Genomic DNA, 14,867 nt, shown 5'->3' on the forward strand with positions numbered 1-14,867 from the left:
TGTAAAGAAACTGTAAAAGTTGCAAGATCAGAGGAAGTATTTAGAAATATCTCATCTGCAAATTTTTTGTATCTGTCTACAATAGCAAATACCAATTTACCAGGATTATAATCCTGTTCCTTGTAAGAATTATTGCTTTAAATTAGGCCAGAAATTATTTGAGAATAATTCTGCCTATACTACTTTGGAACTTCATTTGGCAGTTTTCAGTCTGCTCTGACCAAAATTTTTTGTTGGTGACATCAAGGCAGAAAAAAAGAAGGGAAGGAAAGTGAAAGGAAGGATGATGACATCTAAGTATTATGCGTCTAGTTGGGGATAGAGATCATTCATCAGGCTTATTTCCTTATATCTGCACTGGGTGGTGGGTTTTTTGGTTTTGGTTTTTTTTTTTTGACTTGTATCAAGAAAACTCTGGAACTCTTTCTTTAGAAATAGAGGGGAAAAAACCCAACAATAACCAACAAATGTTAAGGGAGGTGGTTAAATTCTGAGAACTGCAGGAACTCTGAGACTGGTGTTACAGACAGACAGTTTCACAGCCTTTTTTCTTCCTCATAGGCTTTACCTGTAATATTTGTTTGCTTTCATGATGAGTGTATATCTGCTTGTAAACTCCATGCCAGAACTGTTAATAATCAGCTGACTGAATGTGTTGCAGAAGCAATGCTTATTCCCTTCAAAGAGGGGAAATTCTTTTTTCTCCTTGAACTAGGGGGGTCAAAATCAGCCATTACACAATGGAATTGTGTGTATTGGAGCTACATTTGTGTATGACAGTTACTATATTTAGAACATGGAACAGAATGATAATACTCCTTTGGCTGGCAGAACGCATTATCTACAGATCACTGTGATGAAATTGGGATATATCTGTATGTTTCATTTCTCCATCATTTAATTTCTGAAGGAGTTCTAATATATCAGCGGTCTTTAATTTTCAGTGTTTTGTGATGCCTCTAGACAGCAATTTAGTTGGTGCAAATCCTCTGGTAGCCTGTATTTCTTTTACTTTTTTTTTTTTTTACTTCTGTAGGAGTGGTACGTGGTATGGGACTACAGTGGCAAGATATCTTGAAATAGTTGAAGTTGTAGCATGTGTTATTAATAACAATGTGTAATGAATAATTATGTGTATGGTTACTACAAACCAGCTACAGCAACTACATTGAACTTCGTTTAAAAAAATGCTGGAAGACATCTTTGCATAAATAATCTTTCTTGGAAAAGTTGTCATCATGCTTTTCTGGTGCTTTGGAAGACCTTCACAGAGAAAATAAATTAATGTTCAGGTAGAACTTTGTCAGAAAAGCAGTTTAACCACAGTTGTGTGAACAGGGAGGTGTAAATCTTTTCTCAAATCCAGAATGTTTGGATGCACCTAATGGATGCTCAGGTTACTTTCTGGGAACTCTTTTAATCACCCCTTCAGTGACCCTAAACTTTTGGGCCAGGCCGACATCTTAATTTGATGAATAAACCTACTGTGAAAATCCCCCATTATGTCTGCAGTGCAAGTGGGATGCTAAGTACAGGTAGCTGAGGTACCTCCAAGCCAGCAATAATACAGTTTTCTTATCGAGTATAAATTACTCTGAAACAGCACTGCAGAAGCGGGTCTGTGCTTTTACTGGGACTCGAGCGCAGATCTTCTGTGCTGGCTGTGCCCAGCAGACAGGCACTTGTACCCTACCCCTCAAACAATGTGTCTGAATAAAGTAAAAAGAGGGTGTATTAAAGCATTCTGTGAGATGATGGGGGTGCTTGTAGTTTGGTTTTTTTAATTCACAGTAAGATGCTCACGATTATTATCTGCATGCCTGGCAAACTGCTGTAATTTCAGTGTTTCATAGCTCTTCCCTGTGAGAAGATCTTTAGCTAAGCTGCAGGTTATCCCTTGGCAGGCCCTGACTATGGGTATGACCTTTATACAGCAGGATGTGTGCTCCACTAGCCAGCAAAACTAAATGAGAGCAGAATTATAGCCCTTTTTTCTTTTGGGGGTTGACTTAAAGTGTATGCACAGTTTTCTCTAGTGGTTGAGAGAGATTCTCTCAAATGGAATGAAGTTATTTTCCCATGCACATCAGCTGAGAATCTTGCCAGTGATATTCAGGGAAAAAAGAAGCAAAAGGAAGCACAAAAAAGAGAACTCTTGTTATCCTTTAATATTTTAAGAAGTAGTAGCATGATAAAAATTCACTAATAGCACAGCCCATCATATGATGCAGTCAGAATCACAGATGTCCTTGCGAGCATCTGGTATAACAGCAAGCAGAGCAGTAGGTTAAACCTATTTTCTTTGTATTACTAAAAAGGTTAACAGTCTTACTAGATAGTTTGGTGGGTTTAATATTAAGTTTGATTCATCTTTCTTACATGAAGGCTTGCAGTACTATGAGCTTTGGAGACATGTCCAAGTTCAGCGTTTAAGCACACATTGAACTGCTGTGTTAAACTTGAGTCCTTTATACTAAAAGAAGGTGGCAGAAATTAGTCTTTTCTGTATACATGGAACAGTCTGGCAGCATTCATTGTTGCAGTGTCATAAATGTATTTACAATAAGTGTAGCTACCATAAGTTCTAAATGTGTAATTTTTTTTTTTCCTTGGGAGGGGACAAGAGAGTGATGTAGTTGCTAAGCAAATCTTTGAAGCTTGTGAAGAAATGTACTTTATTCAGCATCATTTGGGGAGGGTAACTTCTTTTCCCCTTGTATGAATTCTCTTAAATGTGGATTTTAATGAAAAACCTTGAAAAATGCTTTTGACTAGATTATTATGAAAATACTTCATAATTTTCTCCTTTTTTCTCTTCAGTCATTTATATTATGCACAGACTAGAATAGCACTGTGGGGGGAGCACTTAAATAGGAAGAAGATATTTGTCATCTGTCACACTCTGAAATTAAACTTTTGGTATCGAGTTATTGCCTTAGAAATAACTTCAAAAAATTTACATGCGGAGAAAAGTACATGGTGGGGGAAGCTGTTGAACTAGTTATGTAATAACACTGTGTTAAATCCTCTGTAACTGAACAGAGTCTTTAAAAATATTTCTTCATGAATAAATTAAAAAATGCATCCATACAATAAAAATTTCAATGAGTCCTCGACCACTTACATGAATTTTTTTGCTTTTAACAAAATCAGAGGGGAGACTGAGATTGCCAGAGCTGCAGCAGATATTTCTAATGAGAAATTGATACCAAGTTTTGTTAGATGGCTTTGAAAATTCTTGCTCTACATTTACATATATTAAGAAAGTAGAAAGAGACCATGACTAAAGAGCAGTGTTCATTATACAGTTAGGGAAGTAAAGCTCAAAAGTACTGATGGCAAGTTGTACAAAAAGTAAGTAGGTAGGAATATATACTATTCAGTAATGGCTACAGTGGAATGAGTATTTGGGCTTTGGCATGATACTTCTGTTTCGTGGAAAGATGTTTAAAAATTATAAATGAGATGAAACAAAGGAATGGCTTATCAGCAGAGCTGGGATAACAGAACTGTTTATAGCTGATGAGCTTAGGACTACTGAAGGAGAATGGTGGACTCCTCTTTCCCACAAGTGGTTTGGTTTCAAAATGCTCGCTAAAAGAAAATATCTGTAGAGTGGCAGTGTTCATTAAACCTGTCACTTGTTGAGATGAGTGAGCAACTTTTTTTTTTTTTTTTTTTTTGCTAAATCAGGTTGCTTGCTTTGTGGTTTTGCTCATCCCCCATTGACAGCTTCTGCTGTCATGCGGAAGGCTTGGAGGCATTGCTGTTACACAACACAGTGCAGAACAAATGTATTTTCCTGTACTCTGCATGCTCTGCATGGTGTTTTGGGGTTTTTTTGTCTGCTGCAAGTACATTTGTTTTATTTGTAGCCATTGTAGCCTGTGGTCATGTCATTTCTTCACCCAAAATGTTTACAAATTATTACTTTTTTTTCCTTCTCCTTTTGGCACATAGTTGATAGCAGGTTTGATTTAGCATAACGAGACATGTGGTGTGAATGTGTCCATGCTGTCCCAGTGTAAGGACACCTTACAGCAGAGGTAGATGGCAGTAGCTAGCAACATGCGGATCCTCCATCTGATTCCCTTTTTATGTGCAGTTAGCCACGCGGGAGCTGGCTACTGTGCTGTTTGCTGGCCGAACGCCAGCTTGACACACGGACAGCGCTGTTAGTAGCCAAGAAGCCTTACATGCCAAAGAAATGTGTGATTTCTAGCTGGGAATGCCTGAAAAGCAGCATTTTGTTAGTCCACGACTTGTGCTTTCAGAAATAAGAAATACGTTTTTTCTAATTAAAAAAAATCTTTTTTAAACACAAATTACATGTTTTGAAACTTTGAAAAAGGAATGAGATTCACCTCTTATAACTAGTTTTTATAGGGTGTTTATCGTACAGCCTTAAACTGTCCAGAAATGTTATTGGATCATTGAACTGATCTCTAGGAGAGAACGGTCTAGTATCTATGTCAAATACAGCTATTAAGCTCTATAATATCATATAGTTGTTATTATTTGACGATTCTTCTAACCCAGGTAATCCTCTAGAATCAAAGAGCCAAAGTATTAAAGAAATTGCTAATAACTGCAATTTATGAAGTGCTGGTAAATAGAAACAGTGAAGGAGTTTGCAGATAAGTTGGGTCATAATTGTTTTATTTTCTTGGAAATTGTTCGAGTTCTGCTACAAATCCAACTCAATTTGTTAGAAATAAAATGGAATATTTAGAAAATATATGTCTAATATGCCTGTGGTAAAGATGGTACTATGTCTTTTGAGCGACTAAATGTTCTTATAACCAAAACAATTTAAAGAGAACATAGCCTCTTGGGATATGAATAATGTTGAGGCAAATGAAGGTCGGACATCACCTTGAGTCTTTTGAAATATATGACTTTGATTCCAGCACTTAAAATCTTAAATACCTGTTTCATTATTTAGTTTAAAACTGAATGCTGCAGGGGAACAAAGAAGCATACCACTTAAAAGACCCTGACATGATTACTTTTTCCCCTATTTTAAATCTACAATAGATGGCCTTTGAATAAAATAGAAAATACAGATTAATGTCTTAAACCACTAACCATACCAAATATAATATAGGTCAACAACTAAATGCCCAACTGTACCTAATGAAATTTTAACATCAAATTCATCTGGGTCTATTGTGTGATTCAGGTAAAGTTGTTCATTCGTATTTGTTACCTTTAAATTAACATATAGAATAGACATTGTATGAAATATTTGCATATATAAATATATTCTGGATTGAAGTCAGTATTTGTTTTTTAGGTGTTGGATGCCTTTTTTTGTCATTTTAATTCTGTGTCTTTAAACTAAAGACGAGGTAAAGAAATAAAAAAGAAAAAAACCCCAAACAACCAAAACCCCAAACCTTTTTTTTTCCCTTCCTCCCTCCAGAGTACCATTTCCATTGACAAAACATCCCCAGAGAAGTGCGCGGTATATTCTGAAGTCTCAATCAAGACTCTTCTGTGACATTAAGGCATAGTCACTTCCAGATGTGGTTTTGACTTCGTACAGTACCATTTTTATCATCAGCTCTGCCGTCTTCTCATTTCGAACAGCTTAGGTCACTAATGAAATAAAGCAACTGTGAGGGCATCAGTGATCTCAGATCTCCAAGCGAAATGAATGGGACTATTTTAACTAATGCATCTATAATTTTCATGACCTAGTAGAGGAGTGACGATGTCTGCCTGGTGCCTACCACTCTCTTCTAGCTTCAAGAGCGACTCAAGGTGTCTGGAATTTCACCTTGATTTTAACGTCAGTCTCTTTGATAAAGGAAGCACCAGGTTTACATGTTTGCAAATACATAATACTGCTATGGAGCAATGTTTCCAGCTCACATTTCTAGGTAGGTCCTGTCTGACAGAACAACTTCTTCAGAACAACACCCTTGACTTCTTTAATAGAACAAGGAAACCCGTCACTTGCTGCTTTTTCAGTTCGTCATCTGATGAGAGATGACAGTAGATGTACCACAGCCACTGAGAGGCTTTACTGCCTTTCTTTTTGACATATTGAGCTAACACATCGGCTGTCAGTTTTTTGTTTTGTAATGCTATAATTACTTATCCTGAAATCCTGGGGAATTATAAGAAGGATGAGATGCATTTCACATTGTAAGCTAAACTTGAAATACTACTACATTTATGGAAGGTGGAAACAATTAAAGGTGTAGTGGAGGTCTCTACCACTATTGCAGGGGGGTGGTAGTGGTAGACAAAATGCTTCGCAATAACCATTTAATTAAAAAATGAAGTAATTCCTCCTCTTTCCATGGTAATGTATTTTCCAAGTATCAGTGTAGTTTATCTTTCCTGTTGTCTTCCCTGACTTGCAAATGCTGTGATTTCATTTCTCTACCAGCTTGATTGCAGATGTGCAGTTCATTATGGAATTTTTGCTAATGCCACAACCCTCATATTGTATATATTATATGCTAAAGCGTCCATTTTAGAAAAATGGCATGTTGCTTTACCTGGCCTAGAGTTTCATACTTTCATTGTTCAAACGTTAGTAAACTTTGACCTGGGATGCCAGAGGCAGATGGAGTGGGGTTTTGAGGTCTCTTCCACAGCACTGATGAAAGCCGTTGCCAGCAGGATGCCTTTCCTCCCGGAGGCAGTCCTAACATAGCTGAGTGTTTTATTTATCCCTGCTTCACCCAAAGCTCTGCCGCCTTTCATATTAACAAAAGCATTATGCTTGATTGAAAATCTACATTTGCGATAACTTCAGCAAATTTAACTTATTTTGTTTATCTTAAGAGATGTTACTGTATTGCAGCAGCATTCTAGGACATGTAGAGATAAAGCAGAAAGAAATTCAGTGATGCTGTAGTGAATGTAGCTGACTGGAATTTGTTGTAAATTAAAAAATACAAAGCAACTTCGATCTGTCTAAGCTACAGTATAAATTTTGGCTTTGTTCAGTGCCATGCCAAATACTGATGTCACCTTTCTAATTTTGTTATTGTCTTTGTAGAGATCATTATATTTATATAAATACGTAATGCTGGACAACATATTCTTCAGCTGGATCCTCATGAATTTGTGCATCAAAATAAGAATCTCTCATAATAGCCTTTGCAAATTACATTTAAGCTATCTTCTGTGAACTACGTGTATGTGCTTTGTCCATTGGCTGTAAAGGAGTGAATCAAATAAAGGAAATAATGGAAAATCTTAACTATCAGATGGCAAGGGTGCACATATGGAGTAGTGGAAAATACTGCAAGTGGAAAAGCTCTTTTTAGGTGTTGGAATAACTCTATGTTGCTTGAAGCACACGACTAGAACAGTTTAAACAGTTATTAAAGAATGTTGCAAGATTTTATCACTGCAGTCATGCGTATAGATCAGTGATCCCTGTGCAGCATTACAAAATGTATGAATGAGGCACACTTACTAAAAATAAATTTATTGAGTGCTATTCCTAAATTGCCATAGAATACTCGATAAATGGTACAATTTTTATCTATACAAAATAATCTCCAAGATTGAGTTAAAAACCGTGTTTAACTGCAACTTTACAAGTGAGTTTGAGACAAAGAGTAGTTGCAGGCCGCCTTTGTTTGCCTGAGCATTCATCAATGTTTAAAAAACAAACCAATGAACCAAACAAGACCCCCCTCACCAAACAAAAAAGCTTGTAAGAGCAGTAGAGTAGGATGAAAATACTGACTTGAGACAACATTAGGGCTGGTGTGGTACGGTGGACGAACCAGCATGCATAGCATATGTGCCGAGTCTTATAAGAAGGCACCATGCAATGTTTTACAGGTGTCACGGCAGCAGTGAGTCTGCAACTGATATATCTCTGAGTACCTACAACCAGTTTTTAATCATCCTCAGATTAGTTCATTAAACTTGGAGCCATTGTATTTCTGCTGTTGCAGCATTTGCAAGAAGTGTTTGTTTTCACTCTGGTTCTGTGGTCGGGGTGCAGTTCTTGGAGTAGGCTGGAGTGGGTTGTAACTGCTATGACTTACGTTGTAAAGCCACCTAGGCAGCCTAGAATATAAAGAGAAGTAACTATGGTTTGCTGGTTTATTAAAATTAAAAAAACCCCAAACCCACAAACAATCCAAAACCCCATAGTTAGTTTTCAAGACATTTGGCAACAGGCGAGCGTCTCAGAGCTGATTGAAAGAGGGGCAAAAGAACCTTTTCTCCCCTTGCCTTTAGAAGAATCCAATTTCTCTTGTGCCCTTGTACCCCAAACAGAATCTATTTTCTTTTGCATAAGAAACTGGTTTGTTGATGAAGAGTCTGCCACTGCCACCTCTGTGACTCTTCCAAATTTTGAGGATATTGAATAAATAGGAACTCACATCAATTTCTTTATAGTTCAATCTTCAGTTTGACTTGGGAAGATGAAACCTTTCCTTCATCAAAAGCATTCTTAGAAATCAATAAGCTACTTTTCTCTCTAGCAAATTCTTTGATTATCAATTGCTGTATGGTTATTCATATTTTCATCCAGTTGTAGCAAATGAATGTTTGCAAGCATACTGAATTTTTGCTCCAGCAAGGGTTTAAGCTATTTAGGGAAACAAATGAAGCACAAAGGTTTTTATTTAACAATACATTTTCTATGAATCTAATTTTATTCCATGAGTGACTTGCTTTCTCAGATCAAACTCCTTTACAGGGAATTTTACTGCAATACACAGTACCTGTAACAACTATAATTTTCCAAATCTCTGGGAATACCAGATAAAAGCATAAAGAAATACTGATCTGATGGAGCCTTAAGTAAACCCTGATCATAGCAACAAAACATTTTGAAACTAGCATTGATTACTCTGGGATTTACAGTTTTATAATCCTAGACTATGGTTTTGTAATCTTTCCCAGTCTGAAAATGTTGAGTCTTTATAGAGTCAGGGAAATAATATTGAGAACACTGTCTAACATTTACTTGAATTTTTCACCCTAGTATTATTTGAGCACTTTAATGTTATCTTCTGAATTTATACTCAAAACCATTCTCATAGACGTGGAAGTACTTTACTGATGAGGCAGGAGGCTTAATGACATACCTGTTAGGCAGAAAGACACTTTTTGCAACCCAAGCCCCAGATAGTAAGATTTGGGAACTGTAGTGTATACAAAACAGAGCTGTATTCTTATTGCTGTGACTGCATCTGTGCTGCTTTGAGTCTTGAGCTGGGAATCCCCTTCTTACTCATTTAATTTACTTTGCATCTTTATCATCTCGGCTGTTAAAGTCGTTTTGACTGGTTGTATTTTAAAGCTATTGTGTTTAGATATCTTCCCCTAATATGACTCCCTTCTTGCAGTTAGTTTGATTCTTGGGGCTACCAGCAAATTGCCTGGAATGGTATCCGATGTGTGGACTGCATTGCTGGTTTACGGAGGTGATGGACAGCTTTTGCTTTGGTCCAGTATTTTGTGCGCAGTTCAGAATGATAGAGTTCTAGTTTTCAGCCGTTTTTGTGTATTTCCAGCATGGGAGATCTCCAGAATAAATGTGGAAAAGCAACGTTAGTAGCCTGGGTAGTGAAGCAAGGTGTTTGACTTTGAACTATGGCACCTACTTCTGTTGGCATAGGATGAAAGAAAGATACTTTGTTCACCTCTAATAATTAGATTCCATGGCACTTCTATCAAGTGGGTTAGCCACCGCCTTGGCCAGATTTCAATTTCATTTATGATGTAACACCTACCTAACTTAGCGTTGACTCTCCAATAAATTGTATCATCCTTTAATTTCTGAGCTGAACAGCTGTGCAGTGCTCACAGTGAAACTCAGAGATTCAAAGAATTGCTTTTTGGCTGTTGATAGCATAATGTACATTTAGTTTGTGTATCATTTTGTTGAGTTCCAGTAGTGCTTTGAAGAGTTGAAAGAGAATTGATACTGAATGTATCTATTCTGAAACTTAGAAGGCTGTCATGGCTGTATAACTGCATAAATCTCAGGGCTTAGTGCAACAATTATCTGACTGGGGTAAAATGGCATGTTTAACAAGACTCAATGCTTATCAGGTTGTGTCTTGAGAAATATGATACACGCACAGTATTACGTCTCTGCTTACTTAAAGTAATCTCCAGAAGATCTTTAAGTAGATGCTTTGTTGAAAATTTAGTGATCCTGTGAACTGAAGAGATATCTAGATGTTTGTCTTGATGTAATTCTTGGAAGAGATGTTTGTTTTAAGCTCCTCCAAAAGTAACTGAGCAAAACTTTCATATACCCTGATTCATGCAAATATTTATTTACTAGACCTTTTTCCCTTCAAAATATTTGATTCCAAGAAAAATCGAGGTTATCAGTTCTATTTAAGACTTACACACCTCAATACTACTACAGAATAATTATAAATGGCAACATGTATAATAGCTTTTATGTATATTATTCCTTTGATTTTTTGGAATTAGACAATTTTTAACAAGGTATATTGGAAGGTGTGTTAGATTTTTTTTTTTTAAGACTCACTTTTATGTTTGCAATTAGGGAGTAATACAGAAGAGATGAGGTTAACTTTATTAATTGTGCAATAAAACCATTTGGTTCTAAATGAAACCTGATGCTTTAAATGGTTGGACTGATTTTTTCTTTGATTTTATGTTCATTGTATCTAGTCATCATTTATATTTCCAAAACTGAAACTATTTATTCTTTATTTTTATTAGGGCTTTCATGCTGTGGCACAAAGGTTGCATCACACTGTGCATTATGTTCATGGTAAGGCTTACTTCATCTTGTTAAGTTATACACATTATCATTCCAGGAGATATTACATTATTTTGTCAGTCTGTCATTTGAAATGATGATAAACACACTGACATGACTTTAGTCTTTATCTTTTGTACTGAATTAGTGACAAATTTCCAGTTTTGTACAACATCCAGTGCAAAATTAGTTTTAAAAATCTGTGAAGAATCTGATAATGGCCTCAAAGTTTCAATGGTTATGTTAAAAATTGCATACAGTGGACAGGGACATTTTTGTAGTTTAAGTAATGCAGTGGCATCCTAATTCATGACTGGTCCCCAAATGACAAGAAGATGCAAACAGTAACATTAAAGGCCCAGCAAATCCCATTTTGTCCAGGCTCTATGTCTTCAGGCTCTTTATGCTAAGTAATTCTCCATGGCTGCCGATTCTTTGACACTTATTTTAAAATAACTCAGTTAAAATATTTCATAAACTATTTTATATAGGCAAAAGAAGCCCCTGTGCTCCTCCAAAGCAGCACATGTTTCTTCTGTTCCCCCTCTCCTCCAAATATTAGCAAATTACCACTTTTATTATGGATATGACATGAAAATAAACTAGCTTTTGGAATTAAGCCTCACATTTATCAAATGGTTTCCAACTATGTTCTGTTCTTTTTCTGAGCTGTTAAGTAGAGAACACCTTCTGTGTTTCTGGGTTTACTGATACATATTTTTAATTATTTTTCCTCTTGCTTTTTGCTGGAACTAGTTTGAATCCTCCTGTGGTTCCACTCTTTTTTTTTCCTTCTTTCTTTCTTCCTCTCTCCCCCCCGCCCACTTCATAAGTTCTCCCTTACCTGCCAAAGGATGTCTATGCTACTTGGTGATCTCTACCTCTGAGATCAGAAGTTAATAAACAGCTTTCCCTAGCTGATGGGATTAGAGATGTCAGAGGAGTGACCAAGGCTTTAAGGGACACAGTCTTTTAATCTTCTTCCCTAGTTCACTTAAGTTCAGTCAGCCATTGAAAATCGGCCTTATTAAACTGTCAAGGTAATCAATAGACACGTTCAGTTAAGCTGCTTCTTGGTATTTCTGAGAGTCCAGTCACATTCATAAATGTACTGTTGCTTCCTGAATAAAAATGTTTAATCCTAGCGTATTCATTGGCTTCTGAATAAGCACACTTACCCGTGGGAGTAGTTTGGCTTACAGGGTCTTGAACAGCCAACGGTAAAGGTTTATGTGCATCTTTGCAGATCGTGACCAAGGACGAGCTCTTGCTCAATTGCGTATGACATTTAATTACTCATCACTCTGGAATAAGAGTTAATGCAAGAACAAAAGTTTAACATCTGTCAGGTCTCTTAATGCCAAAGTTTCTATATTTCCAGGTTTTTTGATTGTTTTACACACTTTTCTCTCATTCCAGCAACTTTTCCATGTAATGCATGAATTTTTTCCATAGTCTTCTGTACAAGATAGTGGTATTTGGAGCAGTTCTAGTATTTTGCTGGTGCTTGCTGGAGGTTTGGAAAGTCTGTGAGGATCTTAGCGCTGACTCTGCCAGTTTAATTAATCTGAGAGCCCCAGAAAGACAGTTAATGACCCCATTAATAATTTTACTTTCTTATATTCTCAATTTAAAATATTGGGCCAATATTTTGTGCTCTGAGCTATGATAAAAGTGTCTTTCATTTTAGAGTCCATCTAGCAGTAATCAACTGCAAGCTTTGTAGATGTTCTCTAAAGCAGGGGCTCATAATTTTTCTTTACACAATTAGTGCATAAGGCCCCAAGCTTGGCATAGGTTAGCCAAAATATTTTTACAACAAATACAAGAAACTATTGTAATCTCAAGGGCTTATAGTTAAATTTTACTGAGGCAAATTGTTTTTATGAGTTAGGCAAGTCTGACAGTATTATTGTTAGTCTAATTTTTTTAAACACATTTTATCAAGGCTAGCGCAAGAACTCAGATAAACTGAACTATAACTTTTCTGATTTTGATGGAAAAATTCATTTTATGCTGTCCAATCTTTCTTTAATGGTTTTGAGAGGGAGAAAATATGATTAAAACAGAGTACTGAAAATTCTGCGCACAAAATGCTTTGTGAAAAGGAATTACAAATCTAGTGTCAAAAAAATCTGCATGGTCAGATAAAATTGTTTGGTGCTTCCTTTTGTTTCTAATGTATATTCACAAGAAAAGAATAGGATGAAATAGCAATCAGAGAGATCAGTTAAGGCTATCAGCCCATCTAGTTTTAGGAACAAAAACCAGTTTACAGTTCATACTTTCAAAATTACTGCAGTGCAACTTTTATATTTGTACTACGTTTGCAAAGAATTCTGTCCTGTATGAAAAACCAGTGCAAATATAAATGGATTGCTTATCAGTTGTGAATCAAGGGTAAGTCATATGTCTAAACTCATAAATACATGGTTAATCTTTTACTGTCTAAACTGTCCACTATAGATGATGCGGAACTTTTTTTGTCTTCAAAATAGTTTTATCATTGTATGTGCTTCCAATACGGTATAAAAATACTTAGCTTTCTTTGTAAAGTCCCCAGTTTATTTTCAGATACCCGTGGTACTCTAAATTGAACCTGGCATCATTATTTACCTTCTGATATATGGCTTATCTGATTAACGTGGTTTGGGGATTGCAATTACTTTGAATCATTTGTCATCTTTTATTTGCTGTAATGTAATTTTTATTAGAATTTCCTTGAAAAATGCAGTTTATATTACTGAGCAGAGCAGGAATGAAATATTGGAGAGTGCTGGGAGTATTTACTGAATACATCCATTATTGTATTCCTGCCTTGTATCCCTGAAATGCTTCTTGTGGCAAGATGGGTTGGTTTTTTTAATTGACCTTTATAAAAAGACTATGTATAAATAAGTTGTATAACTTCTGCAGAGATGGGGCTTTTGATTGCAGGTGTTCATAATTAGATTAATTAACAAAGTAGATCAAACCAATGAAGGAGGCATGGAAAACTGACTGAGAGCTTACCAAATTAGCTAAGTAGAGCAATTAATCAGACAAACCTTAACTGTTTGGTTTCTTTTTTTAATCATCATCTTGAACAGCGTGTAGTGTTTTTCAGCTTCCATTAAAGAAAGCAATTAATGCGAAACTGCATTTGGTGAGACAGTTTCTTCCTTGTCTCCTTGTGACATGCATGTCTTGGAGAGTGTCAGCAATGGCAACGAGCAGTACCACGAACGCTGTGCTACTGTGGGAAATCCACTGACGTTCCCAATGCACAGAGCAGTGTCCTGCTCTACAGTGACCTGTAAATTAAAAAAAAAAAATGTACAACATTCTCTGTGAAAATATCTGATATCTGCCCAAAATTTCTGTATCCAGCTAATGTACTCCTGCCTAATGCTGTGTTTGCTCACTTCTGTTAGCACCTGGGTAGTTAAACCAGTAGTTCTAAATAGCATAAATTCTCATCAAGGATAGTACTTTACACTCAGTAATAAATATAGTATTGGTAAAAGCCAGGAAAAAAAAAGCACAATTTTTGTTTTTCGTTATTCAGAAGTTTTTCCACACTGAACTGTAACAATTGACTGATTTAACTCCCATATTTTTTTTTTTAATTACTATTATTATAGACTGAGAACAGTATCTTTTCAGTATACTATCCTCTCCAGTACAAACATTGTGCAGGGTGGACATGGTATTTTATCTAAACAATAACTTGTCAGTAAAAGTGTTCAATAGGTAGCTCTTCAGAAACTTCTGATTGCAATGTGATAACGATTAGCCATTAGGGTGTCCTTAAAATTATGCTTTTAACAAGTTCTTTTTATTTCTAAGTTAGTTCATTTAGTTTTGGGGATGTTACGCATATACATACAAATGTCCTTCTTTCTTAACCCATTTGCAAATGATCTTGTATTTTTAGATGGACCTTTTCTGCCTTTCACTGCCAAAAAAAGAAGGTTCCATAAGATTGTACAAAGCATACATCTCCTTGTGTCATTTCACAATAAACCACAGTGATAGTGGTCAGGTTTGGCCCTGACAAATTGGACTGAAGCCCCGTAACATTGACATTGAATACAGAGAAGTGATCTCTCTTTGGGCACGACCTTTGCAGTTACCTTTTCCTTCTCTTAAA

At 36.2% G+C, this 14,867-nt stretch overlaps 1 protein-coding gene across 14 annotated transcripts in view; it reads left to right on the forward strand.

Annotated features, from left to right (window-relative positions):
• Positions 1-14,867, forward strand: part of ATP2B2 (ATPase plasma membrane Ca2+ transporting 2) — a 427,949-nt gene that overhangs the window by 98,950 nt on the left and 314,132 nt on the right. For 3 of the 14 annotated variants that reach the window (XM_054838305.1, XM_054838327.1, XM_054838324.1), the window contains exon 2: positions 10,696-10,747. The exons of the other annotated variants lie outside the window; for them this stretch is intronic. The gene's annotated coding sequence lies outside the window, so the exon portion shown is untranslated. The remainder of the gene's footprint in view (positions 1-10,695; positions 10,748-14,867) is intronic. 14 annotated transcript variants of the gene reach the window in all.

Source organism: Grus americana, chromosome 11 (assembly GCF_028858705.1).
Source record: "Grus americana isolate bGruAme1 chromosome 11, bGruAme1.mat, whole genome shotgun sequence".
NCBI classification, from domain to species: domain Eukaryota; kingdom Metazoa; phylum Chordata; class Aves; order Gruiformes; family Gruidae; genus Grus; species Grus americana.